Here is a 22122-nt window from a genome sequence, read left to right on the forward strand (position 1 = left end):
GTTAGGGGTTGAATGGGAGCTGCAGCCAAGGCAACACCAGATCCAGGATGTATCTTCGAGCTCTGTCGCAGCTTGTGGCAACACAGGATCTTTAACCCACTGAGCAAGGCCAGGGATCAAACCGCATCCTCAAGGACACCATGGTAGGTTCTTAACTCCCTGAGCCACAACAGGAACTCCAACAGAAATCTTAATGTCCCTAGAGACCTCTGTATCACATTAACAACTTTAAATGTTGAGAATTAGGCTGCCTGCTTCTTTGTGTTTAGACGTTGAGAATTAGGCTGCTTATGTTTGACATAAAAAAATCTCCTTGTCCACAACTAGTTCACCTCCTCTCCTGAGCACACCAAAATACATCTATCTGTAGAACAACTATTGATGAAAAAGATCAGAACCTATCAGAAAAGAACTATTACTAAAGTTGGAACCACAACGAGACAGGTAGGAGAGGCAGACTGGCGATATATAATCAAGTCCCATACCTCCAGGTGGGCTATCAGGTAAAGAATAATTACAGTGGAGAAGTTGTCCCACAAGAGTGAGAGCTCTGCGGCCCACATCAGGTTCCCCAGCCTGGGGAAGAGGAACCCCAGAGCATTTGACTTTGAAAACCAGTGTGTCTTAATTGCAGGAGGCCAGAAGGGCTGTGGGAAATAGAGACGCCACTCTGAAAGGGCACGCACAAAATCTCACGCGCACCGGGATGCAGGGCAGAAGTAGGAATTTGAAAGGTGCTTTGGACAGACCCACCTGCTGGTCCTGGAGAGTCTCCAGAGGTAGGGGATGGCTGCGGTTCATCGTGGGAATCCAGGAGCTTGTTCTACTGTGTTGACACCGGTGCCGGTGGAAGCCGCTGACGGAAGGTGCCATTTAGAGCTCATCAACAGCCTCAGGCCAAGCAACTAACGAGGCGGGCCCACAGCCCCAGCCGTCAGCAGTCGGGAAGCCGAAAGCCTTCCAGAGTCCTAGCCACTTCTGAACACTGCCCAGCCACCAGTGCGCAGGCGCCCGTCCCAGAATCCCCTGCACCCCGGCAGAACCATTGGAAGCCTGCTCTAGCCTTTCCTCCAGCCTCTGCCACCAGGGGGCAGAAACAACAATCCTGCTCCATGCAGACCTAGCCAATACAGCGGGTCCTGCCACTGCCCGCTAGCAGGCCAACGCAAGCTTCGGGACACCCCGGACCCTGGATCCAACTGTGTTAGGAACCGGAACCCCCAGCAGTATGACGCCAGTTCTGGTATCCCTGGGTCCTGCAACCACCTCCAGATCTGGCTCTGCCTGCCAAAAGTCCAGCACTAGCCTCAAGATCCGGCTTCACTTACTTATGGGCAGGCAACAATCCCAGAGTCTTTTGGACTCTGACTCTGCCCACCAGTAAGCCAACACTAGTCCTGGGGCCCCTTAGGGTTCTGCAGCCAGCCGCCTTGTGACCTGGCCCCACCAACCAGCAGCCCTCAGCCTCTGCACAAGGCAGGGCCTGGCAAACTACCAGACAGGGGCCAACCAAGCCTACCACAAAAGAAGGACCTAGAGACACTCACAGGCGGAAATTCTGGAGCATATAGTTTGGGTGTCAAGCAGGGTGTGCACCACTGGAATGCATAGGACATCTACAGAAGGTCACTTTTCCAAGGTCAGGAAACCTAACTAAACTTACCAGATACCTAACAGAAACTTAGGCAAAATGAGGTGACAGAGGAACATGTTCCAGAAGACGAAACAAGATAAAATCCCAGAAAACTAAGTGAAGTGGAGGTAGGTGATCTACCCAAGAAAGAGCTCGGGGTGGCTATTATAAAGATGATCAGAGAATTCAGAAGAATGGATGCACAGAGCTAGAAGCTTCTAAGAGAAAAAATAAGGTACAACCAAATGGAGATGAAGAATATAATAACTGAAAAATGAACCAGAACAAATCCACAGTAGATTAGATAACACAGAAGAAAAAGGATCAGGGAGCTGGAACACAAAGAATTGAATTGGTAATGTTGAATAGAAAAAAAAAATGAAAAGAAATGAGGACATTTTAAGAAATCTCTGGAACAACATCAAGCACGCTAATATTCACATCATAAGGGTTCCAGATGGAAAGAGAAAGGGCTAAGAACATATTTAAAGATATAATAGTTAAAAACTTCCCTAATCTGGGAAAGGAAATATTCATCCAAGGCCAGGAAGTGCAGAGTCCCATAGATGATTGACCCGAAAAGAGAACACCAAGACACATTGTAATTAAAATGGCAAAAAATGGGTTAAGGATCTGGCATTGCCGTGAGCTAAGGTGTAGGTCGCAGACACAACTTGGATCCTGCGTGGCTGTGGCTGTGGCGTAAGCCAGCAGCTGCAGCTCTGATTGGACCCCTAGCCTGGGAAACTCCATATGCCATGCGTGTGGACCTAAAAAGCAAAATAAATAAATAAAAAGTAAAAATAAAAAAGTGAAGAAGTGATAAACCAATGACCAAGAATACTCTACCTAGCAAGGCTCTCATTCAGATTTATTTATTTTTGTCTTTTTGCTATTTCTTTGGGCCGCTCCCGCGGCATATGGAGGTTCCCAGGCTAGGGGTCGAATCAGAGCTGTAGCCACTGGCCTATGCCAGAGCCACAGCAATGCGGGATCCGAGCCGAGTCTGCAACCTACACCACAGCGCACAGCAACGCCAGATCGTTAACCCACTGAGCAAGGGCAGAGACCGAACCCGCAACCTCATGGTTCTTAGTCAGATTCGTTAACCACTGTGCCATGACGGGAACTCCTCTCATTCAATTTGATGGAGCAATCAAAAGCTTTACAGACAGGCAAAAGTTAGAAGAGTTCAGCACCACCAAACCAACCTTGTAAGAAATGATAAAGGAACTTCTCCCAAAAAAAGGAAAGGTTACAGCTACAAAAGTTAAGTGATATTGCCCATAAGTATATGCAGAAGTCAAGATTCCAGACCCTAGAATCTTAACAGATGGGCTGGCCTGTCCAAGTCTTTTCTAGCCCAACTATTTGCTTCATCCACTAATTTCTGGTAAGAGAAAAACAGTATGATTACCCCTGAATATAAGTTCTGATCTGTCATAACAAATGACATGCAACATTGGTTCCCTTAACTAGTGTCTTTTGAGCCTCAGTATTCCCATCTCTAAAATGAGATAATACCTATAGCAATCCCTATCTCAGTAGCTGTCCAGAAGATTAAATGAATTGATGAATCCGAAGTTCTTAGGCCAGTCTATGGCATGTAGCAAACATTCAATATATGTTAGCCATTGTTATTTCTCTTTAAAAAAAACCCATTTCAGCTATTTTTATTATAATTTTATTTCCTAGAGAAATAAATTTTCTTCTGTTCATCTCCTACCTCAACAGCAATGGATTCTACTTTCAAATCTGGTTTATATTTCACTTTTACTCTTTGCTTCTCTCAGGTATCATGGGCATAATATTCATTCCACCTGGAGTAAGCCATGGCTTCCTTCACCCCTCTCCCCTCACCATGATTCTTCAATAGCTTTCTTCGGATTGAGACTAACTTCAAATGTATTTCTTCCTTGAACTTTTCCATTACCTAGAGTGGCCAGCTGAGGCTATGAAGGTAACAACCCTTCCATTATCTTGCTTGCAATTGGGTTGCCATCCCAGCTTTGCTGTCATCATGGAACTATCTTGTACACACCCTCTGTCCCACAGCTCTGAGCATGTGGTTTCAAAATCCATATAGAAACTATTAAAAAGGGAAACAGTTAGTTTCTCGTGAAAACTCAAAATTTCCAAGGCTTCTTTTTTTAACCAGATTCCCTGCTTGACTTAGGTGCCAACTCCTCTCTACTGCCAACGCTTAGCAGGTGTGGTTGGTTCCCTTACTCATTAGGTGGGGAAGAATTAAGCTCCTGGCCAAGTGATGCAGCAGTAATCTCTATTTATTCTTTGATTTCTCAAGCCCTCTCTTCTCAGTCTAAGTCCTTTAGTAAAGCAAAGGTGATTTTTTCAGGCTTGGCCAAATCTTCTTTCTTTGTGTCTGTCCTGTGAAAAGTAAATATCTTTAACTTACAGCCAAAGAAATACGAGTCACTTTGAATTGTTTTCACTCTGAGAGCTGTTGTTTGATGAGGCCTGCTTGCAGAAGAAAAGAATATAAATTTACCTAGAGAGTTCTTAAGGGAAGTTCAGCCACAGTGCACTCTTAATTCTTCTTGTCCTAAACAGTTATCAATTGTTTGTTTCCCTCTTGCAATTCCAGTAAAAGAGTCATGGGGTGCTTGTGTGTGTGTGTGTGTGTGTGTGTGTGTGTGTGTTTCCCTCAAGGATCATATCTAAACTACACCTAAGTAAACTGTTCTTTTAGCTTGCTGTGGTACATAATTCCCTGATACTTTTCCTATGATATCAGCAGTAGACCATGGAATAAAAGGAACCATAAAGATTTCAGCATTTGTACTTGGAATTCACCAAAGCAGCCCTGCAGTAAGCTTAGGCTACTCCCACCTAGAGGTATTCTCTAGTTGGGCAACATGATACTGTTTTCCTCTCTTCAGTGACATTTTGAAATCTCCTTTAGGAGTTTAAGTTTACATTTTATTGTCATCTGCCTGGCAGCAGGCAGTGCAGGTGGCAAATGGTGTCAGAGGGAAAATCTGACAGCTGAGTTAATTAATAGATGGAAGTCTGGAGTGTTGTCAAGCTGCAGCTGGGGATGGTAGGTGCTTTGGGTAGAAGTGTGCAAAGATGTTCTCTGAGGATCAGAATATTTGTATTTCTCACATTACTTTGATTTCCCTTTTGTAGGCATCTCGACCTTAGGGAATCATACTAAATTAGTCAGTAGAGATCATTTCTAGTCATAGATGACTGGTATTTTCATAACATCCACAAAATTTCTCATTGTCTTAACTTTTCCATGTGTGATCACTTGTTGGAGTAGAAATCAAAGATTTTCATATTATTCAACAGATCTTTTAAGAGAGAAAGGGCCCTTCATTTTCTGCTGGCTCATTTTGAGTTATACTTTTGAGCCAGGAAATACCATTTTCTATTTTGTCTAGAATTATTTTTTTTCTCTCTTTGAAGTCTTTTCTTCCCTTGAGGTTTTAAAATATAATTTTCCCCATTAGGTACTATTGCTAAAAAACAAAATTAGTTTTCATATATCTCTCTTTAAATTTTCTTCAGCTGATTATAGATGGATGGGTGGCTAGATAGGTAGATGGAATATAGCTATATATACTTTACAAATAGAATTAAAGTTTCCCAGTGTTTCTTGCTCTTTGTGAATAAATGAAAACTTTATGGGAGAAATTGACCATTTTAACAATTTTTAAAGTTATTTCATACATATAATTGGTTTTGATATTGGTCTACATTGTCAATAAAGAGGCTTTTTCAGGAAAAACTAAAAAACCATGTTCTTCATTACTCTATCAGAGATATGAAAATCTACATGAGAACTGTTGCAGATCCTCAAACTTTAAATAGTATTTAAATAGTCTCTATACTCTTTCAGTAACATTTTGTACTAGACCAAAGGTTCAAATTCTTCAGGCTATTAACTTGGCAGAAAAGCCAAAAGCATTCTTTGCAGCTACATGGATGCAACTAGAGATTATCATACTAACTGAAGTAAAAAGTCAGAAAGAGAAAGACAAATACCATAGGATATCACCTGTATGTGGAATCTAAAATATGGCACAAATGACCTATCTACAAAATAGAGACAGACTCACAGAAAAAGAGAATAGACCTGTGGTTGCCAAGGGGGAGAGGGAGGAGAGAGTAGGATGGACTGGGAGTTTGGGGTTGGTAGATGCAAACATTTAGATTGGATAAACTATGAGGTTTTACTGTATAGCACAGGGAACTATACCCATTCTCTTGGGATAGACCATGATGGAAAGTAATATAAGAAAAGAAATGTGGATGTGTATTACACACACCACACACACACACACACACATATATATATATGTCACTTTGCTGTACAGCAGCAATTGGCACAACATTGGACTAGGAATTTGGGATTGGCATATGCACATTTTGAGGTATATGGAATGATTGGCCAATGGGGACCCGCTATATAGCATGGAGAACTCTACCCAATATCATGTAAAAAATCTATGGAGGAAAAGAATGTGAAATGTATGTACGTGTATAACTGAATCACTTTGTTGCACAGCAGAAGATATCACATTGTAAATCAACTATACTTTAATTTAAAAGAGGAGGACCAGAGTCCCCATCGTGGCTCAGTTGTTAATGAACCTGACTAGCATCCATGAGGATGCAGGTTTGATCCTTGGCCTCACTCAGAGGGTTAAGGAGAACCAAAGAAAAAACAAATACATCTCATAAACATTTATTTTAAATATTTTACACAATAGCATATGATGCATAGTTTTGGCCACTTACTGTGTATTTTACTATAGCAAATATTTTTAAACTAATGTCAATATAAGATAGAGATAATTAAAATTAAAAATAATGTTACTTTATTATTATTCATATTTTTCATTCCATATACCAAGGCTATAGCTAACATTAAATTTAAATAACATATGGAGGGGGGAGTTTATGTATCCCAAAATTAAATTATGTATGTTATGTTTTGGAATTCAATCAATTCTTTACTAAGTCAGTGTATAACACAGGTTTGAGGTTTTAAGATATTTTGGGGAGTTCCATTGTGGCGCAGCGGGAACAAATCCGACTAGTATCCATGAGGATGAGGTTTTGATCCCTGGCCTCGTTCAGTGGGTCAGGGATCCAGTGTTGCAGTGAGCTGTGGTGTAGGTAGCAGATGCAGCTCGGATCCAGCATTACTGTGGCTGTGGCATAGGCCAGCAGCTGTACCTCAGATTCGACCCCTAGCCTGAGAACTTCCATATGCTGCAAGTGTGGCCCCCCAAAAATAATAAATTAAATTTTTAAAAAAGGAAACATTGGAACTATTTTAATACAAAAATAAAAAACTTTGGAATCTAATAACTTTTTCAAATTGAGCAGAAAATATATTGGAGGTTTGAGATTACATGTTTAGGTCATAAAACAACCTGTAGGAAAAGAGTCAAGAGAGTAGTGTGACAAATCAACCCTCTATTTGGAGTTCTTTTATTGACTTAATTTCATCATATAGATTACTTTCTGCAATACTCTAATGTATAGACTCAGAGGTACATTCTATAGATGTGCAAAAATAAGTAAAGCAGAAATCAGTTGAAACTCTGTAGTGCTCTCTTTCGTACATTTTATTTCTTTATATATAATTGACATTAAATGGAGCATTTTGACAAATTATGTCCTATACATTCTATTTCCATTTATATTTTGCTTATAGATCAGCAAGTGCTTTATTGTTTTTAAATCCAGAAACTGGTTTATGACTTTACAGAAGCTATGTTGCTTGGGTATTAAGATGAGACTCAACTAATATTCATTGAGAGTATATTGTGGGCTGTCTTCAAGGAGGTGATGGTACTTTAGAACACTTTGTTAAACTTTTATGTGCATATAATTCACCTGTAGAGTTTGTTTCCTTATTCATAAGTCCGAAGTGGAGTCTGAGTTCCTTCTTGCCCATCATAATCCTGGGTGAAGCCACAGCTGTTGATCTGTCACTCCTTCAATAGAAAAATTTTGGAGAAAATAACATGTATCTATGAACACAACATAATTTGAAGTCAGGGTTAGTTCTATGAACAAAACACTATGAAAGCCCAGAATTACAGATTGTATTTCGTAGGTCTAGACACGTGCTTTGAAATGGGAAATCTTCACTTATGGAAATGCATCACGGGAAACCTGTAAATGGCTATTGACAGACTGTCCAATTATCTTCAGGATGCATTTCAAATCTTTAGTGAGAGCATCACCTTCTTTCGGAATGGGAGTTTTAGCGAGTTCCCTGGTAGTCTAGTGTTTAGGACTCAGCGCTTTCACTGTTGTGGCTTGGGTTCAATCCCTGGTCTGGGAACTGAGATCCCATATCAAGCTGCGGCACACCATGGCCAGGAAGGAAGGAAGAAAGAAAATGGGAGTTTAAGACATCCTTAAAAGTAGCAGTTTCAGGAGTTCCTGTCATGGCTCAGCAGTTAGGAAATCCGACTAGCATCCTTGAGACGTGGGTTTGATCCCTGGCCTCACTCAGTGGGTTAAGAATCCAGCATTGCCGTGAGCTGTGGTGTAAGTTGCAGACATGGCGTGAATCTGATGTTACTATGGCTATGGTGTAGGGCAGCTCCTATTGGACCCTTAGCCTGGGAACCCCCATATGCTGCAGGTGTGGCCCTAAAAAGCCAAAAAAAAAAAAAAGTAGCAGTTTCACAGTCTGCTGCCAAAGGAGGTAAGAGAGTTATAACCTGTAAACCTCAACTAAGTAAATTATTTTGGTGCTAAATCACTAAAAATGGTGGATCTAATTTAGGAATAAATGGCAACCCAAGAAAGGATGAGAGAGAGTCCTAGAAGTTTATTTATCCAAGCAATGTACCTTAGTTCCAAATGGAGGATAAAAGGACTTTAAGACGAATCTAAGAATTGCCACGTGGCAAAGATTTCATTCTTCTTTCCCATAATGAACATGGAAAGAAGCAAGGAGCGAAAGATACTCTTTGTTTTTAAAGGCCAGGCTACAGTGTGGAAGGAGGCCTGGGGAGAGGGCCTCTGAGGTCTCTGGCCTGTGTTGGCTGGGGATTGCAGGAAAATGAATTAAAGGTAATTAACCCAGTGGTAGCTTTCACATAAAGGATAATTCAACCAAACTGGAAATAGTTGGAAGTGGAGCCAGGTTTGATAAACTATGTGTAGGCCTCCAGAACGCCTGTGCACAATACACATGAGCTGAACTGAAGCAGCAACTGGCACTGAGCATGGCGGTGAAACAGAACTACGGGATCACAGTCCAAAACATGATCTTTGTTAACAGGCTTCTAATCTGATTCTCCATCTTTGCTCATTTAAAAATACACAATAATCAGTCTTTAATCAGTCTTAGCAAAATCATCTATATATAAAATATACACAACATGTATACACACGCATGCTTGGTTTATTCTATTTTTGTTTCTTCTAAATCACTTTTTTTTTAACCGCTACATGGAGGGTCAGAAGCACAGATGCTGAGTCTGTTTAAAATGGCCCAGAAAGCAAAGCACATGCTTTAATCTGATGTCTAGGATGCATTTTAAAAAATTGGATTGAAAAGGATTAGATTAGATTAGACATTCTGGATTTAAAATGTTAAAGCTCCATTTATGCTTTAACATAATCTCTTTCTACTCTCTGGAGCCATCAAGCAGAACACAGTCTTGGGTAGCTTTTTTATTATTATTAAATTTTAGATTTTTTTTAACATTCCACTTTCATATTTGTAATAGAAAGAAATCCTCAGAGACTGAGCTAAAAATTCTTTTGACCTGCAGCTACAAGGAATAGTGGGTATGTATGCCTTCTGATTTTTACAGTGACTCCAGTGTGTCTGTATACACACACAGAGACAAACATGTGAATACGAATAAGCAGTTTTTTTAACATCAAAATAACTGCATACTTCTGCATATTATGCATTTGTATGGTTATAGTTGCTTGTATAAAAATTCATTATGAACCTTAAATTAGAAATCTTTATAAGGCTTTTGTAAACCACTCCAACTTATCATACCCACTAACTCCAATATCTGTAAGTAAAAATAACAAATAACTCTACATTTTCCAACTACTGAGGTTCTGAAAACAAATAGATATGTTGCAATATTTATGAATCATAAAATACAATATATTTGAAATGATGTAAAGTATTCTGAGGTGGAAATTTGGAAAATCTTTGCATGAGCAATGCAAAACTCCTTTGGCAGATATATTTTTAGTTCTTAATATTTAATTATTGCTTCTCTAAAACACATACACAAAACAGCTGAGATTGACTTGTAAGCACTTGCAAGTTTTGTTATCACTGCACTTGGGTTACATGTCTCACAATAACTGCAATTACAAATGATCAATTATGTAACATCAAAGATGTAAGATTTATGGCTTATCCCAGGTAAAGAAGTGCTATCATTTATCTAAGACACAAACAACACTGCTATCCAATAAAAATCCCTGAGGATATTAACATACTATTTTTAAACTAAACAAATTATTTTTAACTAAATTTTAAAAATTGGAAAATGGGCAGTCTTGGCAAGAGGAATAGTCCTTTTTTTATTGTCCCTCATGGGAAGTTTGATAACCATGTGGTGTAAGCACCAGAGGGTTATTTCATACCCAGATTCAAAGGGTTCACATTTAGAGAGTAGAAACATCTAGAACTGTATAACCAAGAAAGAAAACAATTTTTTTTTTCTTTTAGGAGATTCCAGAACCCACTTGGTTTCATCCTTTGAGGTCTGCTTTTAGGATTTTGGTAAAAACTTTAATTTTTATTTGGAGAAAAGGAGAGTCATATTCAATATTTTTCTGTTTAAAAAAAAAATCCACTGGAAGTTCCCACTGTAGCACAATGAGTTAAAGATCCAGCGTTGTCACAGCTATAGCATAGTTACAGCTCAGCTTGGATTTGATCCCTGGCCCAGGAACTTCCAATGCTGCAGGCGTGGCTGGAAAAAAAGGAAACCCACTGGAGGGGAGGGATAAATTAGGAGTTTGGGATTAGCAGACACTAACTATAATATATAAAACAGATAACCAACAAGGACCTACGGTATAGCATAGGAACTATAATCAATATTTTATAATAACCTATAAGGGAAAAGAATCTGAAGAGATATATATGTACATACACATATTTTATGTATACATATATATCATATTTATCTGAATTACTTTTCTGTACACTCAAAACTAACCCAAGATTGTAAACCAACTAAACTTCAATAAAAAATTAAATTTACAAAAAGAAACGGCTAAATATATATTCTGGAAATCAAAAATTAAAAAATGAAATTAATCAACTGATGTTTAAATCAGTTAAACCATAATTTTTAGTAAATATAAACAGTCTAGTATTTAACCTTCCTTTTCCATAAAAACTGAGCCAATGGGTAATAAAAATAGTTGAAAGTTTCTCTTAACAAAAATACTCCAGATAATAAATACAGAAAGAATTTATAGAATTAGAATACCTCCATCTTGCATCCCTTAAGGAAAAAGTGGAGGGGGAGGTAAGGAATGACACATGTAATGATCTCCAATGGCTGCGAGCATCACAACATGAGAAATAATTAGACATTATGTTTCTCCTGATAAAATTCACAACATTACAAATGAAGATTTTTGCCTTTTAAAAACTCAAATCTGAATCTGATCAAGCACTATCTACCAATTTACAGAAAAAGGTGTGGAGCAAGTTTAACAGAGCATGTTAAACAAAAAAACAGTTGGATGGAGTCAGCAAGATTCCAACTCCAGGAAATTCCAAACAAACAACGCAGTTTCTTTAACAAATAAATTGCACAAAAGAGAGGAAGAGGGCCTGGGGGAAAGGCAGAAGGAGGATGAGGGCAGGACAGAAGGAAAGAGGAAAAGAGGGAGAAAGGGAACACATACACATTAGAAGAAACTTAAAAGCTATATCAATTAATTGCAAAATATAGACCTTATCCCTAACAAATACCCTGTAAAATTCTCAACCAGATGAGACAATTGTCAAGTTTTTAAACATTGCAAAAATTATTCTATTCTGAGAAGTACCTATTCTCATAAGACAATTTCACAAAGCTGCAAGTAAGTTTTCGGGAGTCCTTTTGCCTCTAGAAAAACAATAATGGTGATGCATTTAGTGGCCTTAAGTTTGGCCAAGTAAGACAGTCTTCTGCCAAGCTTCAGAAGAGTCACGCAATAGTTTTTACAATTAGGTTAATATGTGCTTGCCACGTTCAAAAACCAAATATGAAAAACTTAGTAAACTTGGGTCAAGAAAAAACATTATGCTGGATATTAGTAATGTTTCATCCAACAGCCAAGTGTAGCCATAAATAGGGTTTTTTCCTGAGATAGCCAGTCAACCTTCCATACAGAAAATTTCATAATTTTACATTTGTGGAAGGATTAAGACCTAATATTCAAAACTATAGCTACATTCTAACTCTTATAAAGGGAAAAATAGGAATATATAAGAAAGAAAATGAAAGCACTAAAATATAAATCTAAACTGAGGAGATATGAAAGCTTTAATAAAGAATATTATAAAAGGAAAATATAGTATTAAAAAGATACAATTTGTACAAAGTGGAAAAAAAATTTTACAACAAAAACAAGGGAGAGAAATCCCAGAGCAATGGGAAATGAAATACTCCCATAACACATTATGCTAAAAGGTACTCATTTCATTTGCAACTTGTATTTATATTTTTTAATGTGGAAAAAGACCAGCAAGCAACACATTATGTTAAAAGGTACTTATTTCTTTGTTATTTCTATTTAAAGCAGTAATAGCCTTACTATTGCATACAGAGTGAATGTGAATCTATATTATTAAATTGTACTCTTTTTTTTTTTTTAAGCTCAGTGATATGCACTTAAAAAAATCTTAGGTAAAAGGAACTGTAATTATTTTGTGTATTTTTGTATTTTATTCCTAAAATGTTGAGATCTAAGGCTTTTATAATATATCAAATCCTTAAAACCTCTGCTTCCAGTGGTTCAAAAAGGTCTTTAATATCTTATTAGTTCTTTGTCACAGGGACTTACTGCTTTCTCCTTTTGACAACAGTGAAACAGGCTGATGTTGTAAAGCTCTTAAACATCCTAGGGATAGAACATATTGTTATGTAACTGATTTATGTAAGGACAAAATTTTCTCTTCATCAGTGTCAAATGCATCCAAATGCTGGAGAGTCGTTAACCTGAGATTATACTTACTTATCAGCAAGTTTAGAACGAAATTTTCCAATAGCAGTCACTCTCATGAGCAATTTCAAATTCCCTAAATTGGAAAATAGTAGCAACAATGTGTTCTAGGTACCATAAACTTTTAAAAAATCATTTTCACACTAAACACATCATATTTGTTGTTACATATACTACCTAATGTTGTGGTCTCTAAAGCTAACAATATTTTCTGAGCTTGAACTTATTTCTAGGAACTAAACTATACTAATGAAATTGAATATTTCCTTCAGCATGAGATAGAGTATTGTTTTAAGAGAGAACTATTTCTTTACAAAATTTTTTATTCTCCCTTTGTTCATAGATTAGAACAATTTTAAGTTTTTCTTCCTGCTGGATTTCTTTTGCATATAAGATGTCGATATTTTACAAAAATAAACCCTGCTGGGAGTTCTTGTTATGGATCAGCAGGTTAAGAACCCAACTAGTATCCAAAAGGATGTGAGTTCAATCCCTGGCCTCGCTCAGTGGGTTAAGGATCTGGGTTAGGCCACAGATGCAATTTGGATCCAGCATTGCCATGGTTGTGGCCTGCAGTGGCAGCTCCAACTCAACCCCTAGCCAGGGAACTTCCATATGCTGCAGGTGAAACTGTTAAAAAAAAAAAAAAAGAAAAGAAAAGAAAGAAAGCAAGAAAGAAACATGACCACCACTGCTGCATCCCTTAATTTCACATTAAGTAAACATTCATGTCCCTGTTCAATATTTTAATTTCAGTCAATATACAGTATTGAATATATTGATTATATTTTCCTTTATTCATGCAGACTACTTAATTGTATTTTGTGTGGGAAAATTTTTACTCTATTTCTCTGGCTTTACTTCTTTTCTTACAAAAAGATAATAAAGCAGTAATTCTGTATTTCTGGAAAGAGAAATCCATAGGGATTTTCAACCTGTATTTGAAATTTTTTGTAGCTAGCGTATAGTTGAGTCACGTTTTGTTCTGGTTTGTTTTTAATCCATTTTGCCAATGTCTAGCTTTTAATTGGTGTACTTAGAACATGTACAATGAATGTAATTATTGGTTTGTTAAGGTCTAAGTGTGCCTCTTTTTCTGTTTTTTTTTCCCTTCTGTTTTGTTTTCACTGACTTTCTGTGTGTCACTTGAACATTCTTTGAAGTTCATTTTGATTTATCTATAGTGTTTTTTTTTTTTTTCCCTTTGGGCCACCTCTGTATAACATGGACCAGGCCAGGTTTGAACTTGTACCACAGCAGCAACCTGAGCCACAGCAGTGACAATGTCAGATCCTTAACCCATAGCAGCCACCAAAGAACTCCTACTTATAGTGTTTTTGAGTGCATTTCTTCATAGATTTTTTACAGGTTGTGTTACATATTATATTATAAAAACATAACACAATCTAGTGGTATCAACATTTTATGGTTTCATATGATGTGCAGAAGCCTTAATTCCCTTTAATTTTCTTTGCTCTCTTATTTATAATGTAATTATTTTAAATATTCATTCTCATAGAGAACCATGCCAGAGAGTGTTAAAATTTTTCCTTCAACCATCAAACATAATCTAGAAAATTTAAGATATCAAGGAAAATCTATTGTATTTAAGAGTCATTAACGTGAGATTATACTTACTTATCAGCAAGTTTAGAACGAAATTTTCCAATAGCAGTCACTCTCATTTTTGTTGTTACCTTTCATCTTTCTTCTTTATGATTCTTCAGGATTCCTTCCTTTAGCCATTATTTAGGGTAGTAACAAATTCTCTTAGTTTTCCTTCGTCTAAGAATGTCTTGATTTCCCCTTCACTTGAAGATATTTTCATTTGATACAGATTTCTGGTTTGACAGTTCTTTCACATCAGTACTTAAAAATGTGCCACTTCCTTCCCATCCTCCTGGTCTGGATGAGAAATTCATTTCCATTCAAACTGTTTCTCCCCTGTAGGTAAGAAACAAGATTTCTTTCTTTGTTTTTAGTTTTGACTATGTCTTTGGCATGGATTTATTTGGGTATATTTTGTTAGGAGTTCAACCACTTCTTGAGGAAGTTTTCATCCATTATTTTTTTTTTTCATCCATTATTTTTAAATGCTTTTTCATCCCCTCCCTCTCTCTTCCTCTTCTCCTTCTAGGACTCCAGGACATGAATGTGATCTTTGCTAAGAGCCCCACAGGTCGCTGAGACTCTGTTTAATTTCCTTTCAGTCTATTTGCTCTCTGTTGTTCATACTGTTCTATTGTTCTGTTTTGAAGTTCACTGATTCTCTCCTCTGTCCTCGCCATTCTGTTGTTGAGCCCATCCACTTTTTTGGTTACTGCATTTTTTAATTCTAACATTTTCATTTGTTTCTTCTTTGGATCTATTTATTTGCTGAGACTTAATTTTCCATTTGTTTCAAACATATGTACATTGCTCATCAAAACTTTTCATGATTGCTGCTTTAAAATGCTTGTCAGAGAATTATAATATCTGTGTCATTTCAATTTTGGCATCTGTTGATTGTCTTTTCACATTCAAGTTGAATTGTCCTGGTTATTGATATGACAAGGAATTTTCCATTGAAATCTGGACATTTAGATATATGAAACTCTGAATCTCATTTCAATACTCTGTTAGAGCAGGACTTCTCTGACAATGTTCCTGTTGGGGGAGTGTGGTTTACTTCCTAGTTATTGTCTGCTGAGATAGATGGAGGTCCCTATTTCCCACCAGTACTCCATTAACACTACCTTGTCTGAGAAAGGCAGGAGTGTTTCCTTACTGCTCTCTGAATGGCTTCTGACGACCCATGGGAGGGTGGTCTCATTACCTGGATTACAGTGAAAATCCTGACTCTCCACTGGGCCTCCTTGGACATCACCCCACCAGGAAGTGTGGGTGATGCCTCATTACCACTGGTTGAGATAGAAGTCCATGCTACTCATGTGGTCTTCACTGACACGAAGGGGTATGGGTCCTCCTACCTCTGGCTAGAGTGAAAGTCCAGCTTCTCACTTGCGCTTCTCTAACAGCACCTCATAGAGGGTTTAGGGTATTTCATTACAGACTGGCAGAAGTGGAAGTCTAGCTTCCCCATGTAGCCTTTGTACCTTGGGGGTAGCTGCATAGTGTTTTCTATGTGTTTGGCTAAGGTAGAGTGTTTCTGTCTTGCGAGGTTGCCCCTTTCCTGGCTCTTTTACTAGGGAGAATAGAACTTTTCTTGAATCTTTTTACTCTATTCTTGTTGGCATATCTGGTTTGCCAGTTTTTCCAGCACCCAATCTGAAAACTCAACATTTTGGGAAATAAGGGGAAAAGAAAGCCCACCAAAGTCACTGCCTTTCCACTGCTCAGTTTTCAAGATCCTTAGCTAGTCTGCTTACTTCTTTTCTCCTTTCAGAGTCTTCTTACTTCTGTTTTATATAATGTCCAGGGTTTTAGCTACGCTTTGTAGAAAGAATAGGTAAAAGTACATCTATTCCATATTACTGGAGATGGAAATCCCCAATAATACTTTATAGATAGTACTTTAAAACAATATGAGTGGTGACCAACCAAATTGAATTTTCTAGGATAGTATTTGTTTTGGTCATCTTTATACCACTGATAAATAACCAGGGGCAATAACTGAATAGTGAAATGCAGACATTTGCAACAAGGATCTTTGAGTTTGAATCTTTGATCTGTATCTTAAAAGATGTATGGCATTCATAAAATTATTTTACATTTCTAGAACTAATTTTTCACACTTACAAAATAAAAATAATAACAGCTGCCTAATTTGGTTGTTGTTCAGTGAAACATATATTCATATAACAATATAAATGAACAGTGCCTGGTAAAACGAATGGCATGTGTGTTCCTCTTTTAAGGCATCCTTATAGAAAATGATAAATTACTCCTTCCCAAAGTATTAACTGGTACTTTGCTGCCCTGAAATGGTGATGAGAAACAAAGTTGCTTCCAAAAGTATTTTCTTCTCCCCGATGCATCACAGGATCGGGTTACAGAAAGCATCTGAATTGTTTAACAACCAGGGGTTGCCACAGATGAGCACACTGTAAGATCTGAAAACACATTTGAAAGTATCTTATATTTTGGCCCATGACTCATTCCTTGACATTAATTCCTCTCTATAAGGGATTAATGTACTCAAGAATCAATATGCTTTCAGACAGATCCTACATCAGTGAGTTTCTTTGCTGGTCAGTATTTTCATTATTAACAACTTATGTCAGCAATATTCCCTATTCGTCTAGTGGTATTTGAATTTATTCTCTCATTTTAGTCCTGATTGTTGAGCATTACTCTAAAGGTCTTTTATAACTTGATTTACCAAGAAAGCAGATTAGAAATCTATATGAAGACTCAGAGGCCTGCAAAAAGGAGCAATTAGGAAAAGTGTACTATTCAGCTCTACTTTTGAAATACATAGGGTGAATATTTTAAGGTACTTTGTACTTCTTGAGGTTAGCATTTAAGAAACTATATCCACAATATCCCCAAGTTATTCTGTCCCCTTCTGGTTTTTAGTCCTCTTTCATCGCAATAGACTTTTGATATCATTTTTTTCACTTGGATCCCATGTTTCAACAAATTTGATCTTATTATAATATGTATTTATCTAATCAGTATCTAAATATATTTGCACTAATCCTGTTTTGAATGTTTTGACATTGTTCTTATATAATACTTAAGAATGTACATTCTTGGGACTTCCCATTGTGGCTTGGAGGGTTACAAATCCGACCAGTATCTGTGAGGTTGCAGGCTTGATCCCTGGCCTTCCTCAGTGGGTTAAGGATTCAGCGCTGCAGTGAGTTGTAGTGTAGGCTGCAGACATGGCTTGGATCTGGTGTTGCTGTGGCTGTGGGTAGGCTGGCAGCTGCAGCTCCGATTCAACCCCTGGCCTGGGAACTTCCATTTGCTGCAGGTGCAGCCCTAAAAAACAAACAAACAAACAAAAGAATGTATATGCTAGCCCAGATTATGGAGGTATGGGTTTCTAAATGCCATTACCCACTAAAAGAAAACGATTCCTTGGAGAAGTTACTGATTCTTTGGCTAGGACAGGGAAACTATGAAATGTGTCTAAAAAGTATTTTTGTTCCAGAAGGTTTAAAAGAGCTCAACAGAAGTTCCCATCGTGGCTCAGTGGAAACAAATCTGACTAGCATCCATGAGGACGCAGGTTTGATCCCTGGCCTCGCTCAGTGGGTCAAAGATCCAGTGTTGCCATGAACTGTGGTGCAGGTTGCAGATGCAGCTTGGATCTGGCATTGCTATGGCTGTGGCATAGACCGAGGGCTCGAGCTTGATTCGACCCTAGCATGGGAACCTCCATATACTGCGGGTACAGCCTTAAAAAGACCAAAAAAAAAAAAAAAAAAAGAACTCAATAAATTAGCAGCTTATATGAAAACGACAAACAAGTCAGCATGAAAGTTTTACCACAGGCCAAATCTAGAATAACTAGAGCATGAAAATGAATAATGAAAATAATGAATTATAATCTACTAATTTTAAGGAAATCCATGAGTCTATACTGAGAGTATGGTACATACACATGCATAATGCATACATGTGTGTGTGTGTGTGTGTGTGTGTGTGTGTGTGTGTGTGTGTGTGAAATGAGGAAATGAGGAAACTCTTTGTTATAGTACACTACTAGCTAATAAATATGAAATAAATGACAGGTGTTATGGGCTAAACTGTTCCCCTCCCAAATTCATATGTGTGTGTTTTGTTTTGTTTTGTTTTGTTTTTGGCTGTGCCCATGGCATGCAGAAGTTTCCAGGCCAGAGATCAAACGTGCGCCAGAGAAGCAACCAGAGCCATAGCAGTAACATCAGATCTTTGACATATTAAGCTACCAGGGAATTCCCAAATTCATATGCTATATCCCAAAACCCCAAAATCCCAGAATGTCGTTGTATTTTGAGATAGGGCCTTTAAAGAAGTAGAGTTTCATAGGGACCCTTAGGTTGGGCCTTAATTGAATATGACTGGTAACCTTATAAGATGAGGAGATTGGGACATAGCTAATGCAGACAGAGAGCGATTACGTGAGGTATGGTGAGAAGGTGGCCACCTGCAAGCCAAGGATTGAGGTTTCAGGAAAAAACAAACCTGCCTCCAGGACTGTGAGAAAATAGATTTACCATGTTTAAGCCACCAAGCCTATGGAATTTTGTTTTGGCAGTCCTAGGAACAAATACAATAGATATTTTAAAATTATTATTGTACAATAATAACTCATTCAGGCAAAAATTATCAGTGGACCCAGTGGATTAAAGTTGATGGTAAATAATATATCCACATGGCATCATTGTATGTCCTGCATCTTACTTATTGTTCCAAAGGAAAAAAACCACAACTTTACAGTAGAGAAAGCTGGCAGACACTTCAACCAAATGATCAATGTCAACATCAGCAATAATAAGACAAACTGAGTCCAGGTGCCTCCTGCTGTGATTCACTGAGAAGACATAGTAGTTAGGTGCTCAATACTCTTAACAAAACCATCTAACTTGAACTGAATCACCAGGAAACAATCAGATAAACACAAATGGGAACTACTATCCTGTTTCTCTGAAATGACAGTGTCATAAGAGAAATAGAAAGTCTGAAATATTCCTGCATATTAAAGGATTAGTCTAGAGTCTATAAAAATGTTTTATGCATAATTGGCAAAAGAGGAATTTGGACTATACATTATAATAAGGTTTATAAGTGATCATCTAAGATGTCTTTCTTAGGAGATACCTACTGAAATATTTGGGGGTAAGGGAGCATAATATGTAAATTGCTTTCAAATGGCTTAACAACAAATATACATATATATATTATACACATAAAGTAATAAATAAATACTACTGGTATATGTGTAAGTGTGGCAAAATTTTAATAACTAGAGAATCTAGGTGAAAGATATTTGTGAGTTTACTGCATTATCCTTATAACTTTTCTGTATGTTTTACTATTTTTTTCCCAAATTCCAATTTTAAAATGTATGTTCTGGTTAGAGATACCTTGAGTCTACTTGTTGGTTATTTAAATTATATAAACCTCATATTTCTAATATGTAAAATAAAGTAATATAGTACTATTTTTGCTGTATTGTGAGGATTAGAGACACTGCTAATAAATCTCTCAGTGTGATATCTGGAATTGAGTAATCTCTCAAAAATATTAGTTGTTATTAATGCCATCTTGGTCTATTTTAATAGTAATCCATTGATTTCAAGTACTTAAAATAAAAATTGAAGTTTTTTAAAATTTTATAGTAACCATCACACATGCATGCATCAAACTATGGTTTACCGTTACTAGCTGATCAGCTTAAGTTATTACCCAGGACAGGTCAGGTGGTATACAAGGTATATCAAGATAGCTCTTTAATTCCTTAATCTGAGTCCCCAATCAGTATCTGGGTTTCCCAATGAAATACTAGAGATTTATAGTCTCAACAAATAAATGGCAGACAGCAGAGTTTCAAATAACCCTTTTCTCAAGGAGCTGACATCATATCAAACTAGAGAAAAAGGAATAGAAACTCGATACTTTGATTAGTTAATTTTTAGTTTATTACAGATTATTCCATGATTTGTTGTGAATTCTCTCAATATCCTAATTACAGCCTTCACAGAATCCAGAATTAGTGTCCTAAGCACAAATGAGATACTCTGGACTGTATTAATGAACAAGAATAGCAATTTACCAAATAGTACAAATAACAAGGAAAAATTCTTGCACTTTATACCAGTGATGAAACTGAATGCATTTCCTCTTTCCATTGGTGATGAAGAAAATACTTTTTCAGGAGACACTATGCACATTTCTAAGTAGTGAAAGAGTAGGACTCTGGGCAAAAATCACTTGTTTAGACAGGCATGAAGTTAGAGCACAGATTGACATCTCTGGTTTTGTCCCTTAACTGGAAGAACTTATAATTTAATGGAAAGGTAGACCATATTAATAACCATAAATAATAGCAGCATTTTGAGCTAGTTTGAGGAAAGTAACTGTGAAATTAGTCTATACTGTATAAGTGACTATCTCTAAACCATTTCCAAGAAGATCATGTCCTTTTTTTCCACTCAAAGTTAAATTTCTGGCATTAAAGACATGTCATAGTCTTCTTATTATCTTTTGTGGCATTTAGTAGGGTGACTTACACTTAAGAGGCACTCAGTAAATACAATTTAAATGAGCAAAAAACACATAATTTTGGAAAATGTAACAAAGTAAGGTGAGACATTTATAGAAATTTGAGAAAAGTTGTGCAGTGACAGAGGTTGACTGGGAAGACAAGTTCTGCCAAGGAGCCTGACCAAGTTCTGCTCCTCTAACTTTGATTTCACTTAATCTTTTTACTATTTTCTCCATTCATGAATGTGAATCCATCATCTCAACAAAACGTACAATATGTACCTTGTCCCATGCATTTCTGATTTAGGGAGATCTGTTTTTACTCTCCAATGATAATCCCACCAAGTGCAGTTCACAAAAAAAGACCTGCATGACAAAACCAATGGAAAAATTGTACTGATGGAGTATTGAGCACATCGTTAACAATGGAAATATGTTCCTATTTCTATTGCTAGCATAATGTATTTATAAATGTAACGCTGAAATACTAGAGTATTCTCTCTCTTCATATAAAAATTATGCCAACCTCATTCCAAGAATGCTCTTAAATTTAGTAGTATTTGACACACATATATTTTAAACATTAGAAACTCTTTTCAAATTTAAACAAGTCACTTTGTAGTTTTAAATTTTCCCTAAGTATTTGATAAGAACCATACTAATTTATGACTTTCACTTTTGCCTTTGAAGCCTACTTCATTATTTTATACATAGTAACTTTCAAATAAATGTGGTTTGTTATTTATTGTATGCAATTGATCTAGTTTTAATGTGTTTCAGTTTTCCATTTATACAATGTTTTAAAAGCTAAGCAGCTACTCTGTATTAATTCACATTGTCTTTGCATATATGCATAAAAATGAGGAAATGATGCATGTGTATATGTATACATATAATTGAAATGACAGATCAATTAATATTTATGAATGTATTTCCACTGATTCAACATGATAGTTAATCCCAGAGAAAAAAAAGGGGGGGTTCTAATTTCTACTCACTATAAAAGGGATTCTTTTTTGTTCTTATTTTATAACCTGCATAACTAATTCTCATGGTCATTGTTTTATTGTCTTGAAAAATATTAGTTTCAAACATTCAGCAGGTGGTCATAAGCTTAAATGTCTGCTGTTGAATGGCATATAGCACTATTA

General features: G+C 36.9%; 1 long non-coding RNA gene across 2 annotated transcripts; it reads right to left on the reverse strand.

Moving 5' to 3' along the window:
* Window positions 7222–17618, reverse strand: LOC110257238. Of its 2 annotated transcripts, none has more exons than XR_002339589.1 (3): window positions 14474–17618; window positions 12848–12911; window positions 7222–7608 (listed from the first exon to the last, which is right to left on the reverse strand). It is a non-coding gene; the product is annotated as an uncharacterized LOC110257238 (long non-coding RNA). The 2 variants fall into 2 exon arrangements; XR_002339588.1 differs by having other exon boundaries at window positions 12677–12911.

Source organism: Sus scrofa, chromosome 16 (genome assembly GCF_000003025.6).
Source record: "Sus scrofa isolate TJ Tabasco breed Duroc chromosome 16, Sscrofa11.1, whole genome shotgun sequence".
In the NCBI taxonomy this organism is placed as follows: Eukaryota; Metazoa; Chordata; class Mammalia; order Artiodactyla; family Suidae; genus Sus; species Sus scrofa.